This window comes from Pelobates fuscus, chromosome 4 (genome assembly GCF_036172605.1).
Source record: "Pelobates fuscus isolate aPelFus1 chromosome 4, aPelFus1.pri, whole genome shotgun sequence".
NCBI lineage: Eukaryota > Metazoa > Chordata > Amphibia > Anura > Pelobatidae > Pelobates > Pelobates fuscus.
The window spans coordinates 206,018,518-206,024,517 of record NC_086320.1 but is presented as its reverse complement, the minus strand read 5'-3'; positions in this window follow the sequence as shown (position 1 = coordinate 206,024,517).

Here is a 6,000-nt window from a genome sequence, read left to right as displayed (position 1 = left end):
AACAGTGTTTTTGTCCAATGATAAATTAGAAAAAGATTGCTAAAATAATTTTTTTTTTTTTTAACATCTTTTTCCAGGTGCACAAGATAATATTGACCTATTTTAAAAATACCCTCAATTACTCAACTTTGTATTAATCAATGTTTTCTAGTCCTTTAGCATATGAGTTGTACATACATCATGCCGTTTTAATTTTATAAATGCGTGAATACAGGTTTAAGTTCATATAAAGTTATTGATAAAAAAAAATTGAAAGCTGAAAATAAATGAGCTCAAAAGCAGTTTGTGTGAAGAAGAATATAAAATATTTAGTAGAACCGTTTGTATGGGCAAACTGGATATTATTTAATCTCCTCTTACATTTAAAGCGGCACTGTCATGCCGAACTTACCTTTCCTCAATCTCTTCCTCTTCTCCCCCTCTCTCAGGATCTGTTCTCTGTTTCTTCCTGTCTTCTTTAGTTTTCTTTGAAATCATAAGGCAAAGTAGGGACTCTTTGCCTTATGGAGGATTCCTCCGCTTGACCAGCTCTGATCAGCGGAGGAGCAAAGTGTGCTTAATTTCTGCTGGTCAGAGCAATTTTCCCATAATTCTTACCTTTCCTCTGTGTTCCCGCGATGCTTCCTGTCATTTTAGACGAAACTGCCGAATTGCGTTCTAACTGAATGAGAACAGTATGTTCGTTTCTTTTAGAACGCAATTCGTCACTTTGTTCGGATCGCAATTTCATTCGAATGAATGAAACTCCGATCCTATTCATTGCTGCGGCTGCATCTTGCAGCCGCTTAGTAGATAGCTCCCTGATACTGTGGGAATTAGGGAGTTATCTACTAAAAGGCTGAAAGACCTACATTGGTCTATCAGCCAAATTTACTAATACTAAGTAAAGATTACTTAGTATTAGTAAATAATATGCCCCTACTCGCTATACCACGAGTAGGGGCATGTCTAGTAAGCAGTGAGCAGCCTGTGGCAATGAATAGGATCGGAGTTTCGAGCCTGTGGCTGCTCACTGTAAAAAAAAAAAAAAAAACTAACCTCACCACCCCTCCCCCTTTGCGCGGCTGGTGGGGGCCCCCTACATAACAATAACCTACTGTCCTCCCCCCAGGGCCCTAAAAAAACAATAAGGGGGGGGGACCTACTGTCCTCTCCCCCTGGCCCCCACCCCTGAGCAGTGGGTGGGGGCCTTAAATAACGATAGGGGACACACACCAAGTTCTTTGGAATTTTCCTACGCTGTGTAAAATGATACAGAGCACTGTGATTGGATGGATTTCAAGCAATCCAATCACAGTGCTCTGTGTCATTTTACACAGCGTGGGAAAATTCCAAAGAACTTTCCCACGCTGTGTAAAATGACAAAGAGCACTCTGATTGGCTTCACCCCTCCATGGGTGAAGATGGATTATTTTTTTTGCGCTCTGGTTTTTTCTTTTTCCTCAGGTTTTTCTTTTATTTTAAGTTCGACGGGTATGATGGCTTTTTATTTGGCCTTTTTGGGGGCTGAAAAATAAAGATTTTAGAAAAAAGAAGACGTCAAATGGTAATTTTTTTTTTTTTTTTTTTTTTTATAAAGGTTAGTTATTTTATTCCCCCCTCACTATTTTTAGGGTGAGGGGGGTAGGTAGGGGATAGTTTGATTTGGGTGGGGGGGTGACTAGGGGCTTGGGACCCCTAGTCACCTTGATTGGGGGGGGGGGGATTTTCATTTAGGGCCCCCACCCGCCGCTCAGGGGTGGGGGCCGTGCGGGACAGTAGGTCTCCCCCCCCTCTTATTGTTTTTTGTTTTAGGGCCAGGGGGGAGGATGGTAGGTCCCCTCCCCCCACCATTCTTATCTAGGGCCCCCACTGCTCAGGAGTGAGGGCCTGGGGGGAGGACAGTAGGTCGTCCTCCCCCCCTCATTATCTTAATGGCCGCTCAGGGTGGGGGACGGGGGAGACAATAGGTCCGCCCCCCTTTATTGTAATTTATGTAATTTTATTTTACAGTGAGCAGCCACAGGCTTGCCACATCTTTTCAAATTTTGACGTGGTACCGCGGACTGTGGCCGTTAATCTGTCCATGAGGTACACGTCTTTTATGTTTGCTATGACTGCACTCTGTGGGGGTGTTTCTGCCTTTAGCCACGTGAGAGCTAATGCTCTCCTCGCCGCCAGTGTTATCTTATGTAGAAACTTTTGCTCGCGTTTTGTCCAGTTATCTAGGGGCCTGTTGAGGAGGTATGTCCATGGGTTCAGGGTTGGTGCGTCAGGGAGTAGTCGTGATATTAGAGATTTGGTATCCCTCCAAAAGTTTTGTACCCTGGGGCATTCCCACCACATGTGGAGGTATGTGCCTTTTTGGCCACATCCCCTCCAGCAGTCATCTGTCGGGGTCTTCCCCATACGAAGGCCTTTTTTAAATTTATTTTTTTTTGGTCCCTTTTGTGGTTTGTCCCTACATAATTTAATTCTTTCTTTAACCCCTTGCCGACCGATGACTGTTCAGGACAGTCATCGGTGACATACCGTTGAGGACCGGTGACGGTCCTGAACAGTCATAACGGAAAACGGGTGGCAGGAGCGATCAGAGATCGCTTCCGACGAAATCCTGTTACTATCTGCCTGGGAGGCCGGGCAGATAGTAACAGCCAATTGCGGCGTGTGAGCGATTCACGATCGCTCACAATTGGCTGATGTCAAAGTGGGTGTTACAAACACTCACTTTGACACTGATCTCTGCCTCTCTCTCCTCTGTAGCGTTTTGTGAGGCGAGAGAGACAGAGATCAGAGCGGATAGTTTGTTGCCAGTGTTAAGAGTTGCTAGAAGTGTCAAAACCGGTAAAGTTAAAAAAAAAAAAAAAAAATCAATTTTAACCCCTTCCCTGACAAGTCCTATTACAGTGCATTAGTACGGTCTGTAATTATTTTAATTTTTTTTTGCCCTTAAGGGTTTTTTTCTTGTCAAAAAGCTGCTTTAGTGTCTATTAGGGTGTTTTATTGTGTTTTAGACTTTTTATAAGCGTCAAACTTTAGTTAGTCAGTTTCCTACCCCCAAATCTCCATTAGATTCTCTTTGCAGGAGTTAGTTTAGGGATTGCCGCTAAAGTCTGTTTTAGTCTGTTTTAAAAAAAAAACTTTATTAGCAATTTGTTAGTTTTGTCTTGGTGAAACATGCAGTGCATGAATAGCTTAGAGGAGGCATATGCCTTCTTGGCATCAGACTCTTGACGACACTGACACTGTGTCTGATTTTGACCCAGGTCAGTTTAGCGACATGTCATCTGTCTGTGAGCCGGCTGCAAAGAGAAGCTGTGCTTCATCTGCTACGTCGAATGTGGAGGAGGACTGGGTACCTCCACAGTAAGTTGAGCCCAACATCCCCCCCTTTTAGTGCCAACGCAGGCAATAATGTCACTGTGCAAGACTTCTCCGCTGTGCAATATATGGAGTTATTTTTGGAGGATACCATCTATTTGCTACCCAATTTTTTTTATGCAAATCCAGGTAGCTATGTAGTCAGGGAGCATTCTTGGCATCCCACAGATGTCCCTGAACTCAAAAAATTCTGGGCTCTTACCATGCTCATGGGGATAATAAAGAAGCCCTCAATCCGCTCTTACTGGAGCACCAACCCAATCTGTTCTAGTCCTATATACTCCCAAACAATGTCTAGAGCAAGATATGAGTTGGTGCTGCGATACTTGCATTTCAATGATAATACTCTGTCACCCCAGAGATCACCCCCAATATGACAGGCTTCACAAAATATGCCCACTAATAGACCATCTGCAGCAAAGATTTTCTGACTTTTATACTCCCCAGCAAAATGTATCTGTTGAAGAATCCCTTATGAAAGATAAAGGGAGATTGGGGTTCAAACAGTACATTCACTCAAAGCACGCTAGGTATGGCGTCAAGTTTTACAAATTGTGCGAGAGCGAAAGTGGCTATACGTTTGCCTTTCGTGTATATGAGGGGAAAGATGGTCAACTGGACCCTCCTGGCTGTCCTGACTCTCTGGGGACAAGTGGGAAAATAGTTTGGGACCTACTGACCCCTTGTTCAATATGTTGGCAATTTCTATAGTAGTGTCCGTTTGTTTAAATCGCTTTATAGTTTGCGGACACTGGCCTGCGGCACTGTTAGAAAAAACTCCAAAGATTTCCCCAGACCTCTCAGAGGCCAAATTAAAAAAAGTCAATGCAAACCTCTGCGCAAAGCTGAAGTGCTTGCAATTAAATTTAAGGACAGGAAGGATGTTAACGTGCTAACCACCATCCATGATGAAAGCATGGCAGACGTCACTGTCCGAGGCAGAGTAAGTTCCAAACCTGTTTGAGTCAGGGCTTATAACAGGCACATGGGGGGGGGGGGGGGGTGTAGATTTGGCTGATCAGCTCATGCAGCCATATCTTATTTTACAAAAAGGTGGCTATCTATCTGATGCAAGTAGCAACCCACAATTCGTTTATACTTTTTTTAAAAATGAATCCTGGAAGAACCATCTTTCTCCAATTTCAACTAAAAGTGATTTCAACAATCATTTATGGAGATGGTTCTGTTGAAGTTCCAACAACGGTGCCAGAGGAATCAAGAATTGGTGCTACACATTATAATTTTAAGATCCCCCTTACTGCAAATCCCCAGAAATGTTGTCGGGTCTGTTACAAAAAAGGGAAAAGGACAGACATCCCCTTTCACTGTCTCGATTGCCCTTCAAAACCCGGATTATGTATTGGAACATGTTTTAAGCTCTACCACACAGAGCATACCTTTTTGTAAAACTTGTTCCTGAATTTTTTTTTGTTTCTTTTGAAAGCAGAACATTTTAGTTAGTTTCCTTTCCACAAATCTCCAGTCAGATTCTTTTTGCAGGAGTTAGTTAAGAGATTGCTGCTAAAGGTGCATTTAATACCTGCACATTTGGTCTAAAAGGTATTGTGGCCGAAATCTAAAATCAAAGTGTGTATAAAAAACAGAATTCAAAAATTACCACCACCACACTCTTCTCTGAATATTAAGGGGTAAAATAGTTGGGGAAAAGAAGTTAAAACCTTGGATGTGTACTTTATACAAATATATACTTTCAAACCATAAATTCACCTTGGGGGATGGAGAAATGCACCACACTCGACATGTGCCTAGCAAAGCAAGCAAACTATATTCAGCCAAAATGGGCAAGTCCAAAATGTGTTACTGTAAAATCGTGGCAAACCAATGCATGTGGGGGCCATAGGTGTACTCAGGGGACTGCAGAAAAAAAACTGGGATGTTTTCTGGCAGTAACATATAACCTGGTGGCTAAAATCAAAACGCAGAATTCACAAATTATCACCATGCAGGTTCTCTGAAAATATTTTAGCACAATGGTTGGGGAAATGATGTTAAAACACAAATTGGGTTGTTGTTTGGCAGTGACACATAACACTATCTGTTAATTCATGCCTAAAGTACAATGTGTGTGAAAAAAAAAACCCAGAAAAAAATTACTACCTAAAAGTTTGACAAAGTCTGGTGGTAGAATTAGCGCATGGAAAGTGTTAGAATACCACCATTTGAAATACCCTAGGGTGTCTACTTTTCAAAAATATATGGTTTGATGGTGTAAAATACATTGGCCGGCTTTACAAATGTCCCAAATAGGACATGTGCACAGGTTGACTACATGTCAAAATTCCAAGTTGGAAAATGGATATGCGCACCTGCTAAATGTGGCCTTTTAGCCCCCAAACAACCCGACAAGCCTATGCATGGGTGGTATCACTGTACTCGGGAGATGTTACTGAACACATATTAGTGTGTTTTTTTGGCAGCAACACATAACAGGGTCTGTGAATTTATAACTGAATTGCAATGTATGTGGAATAAAAAACAAACTACCTATGCAAAGTTTGGCAAAGACTGGTGGTAAAATGGCTGCATAGAAAGTGTCAAAATAGCCTTAGATTAATTCCCTGGGTTGTCTACCTTAAAAAAAATATATACATGTTTTTTTACAGAGATTTATGACAGATA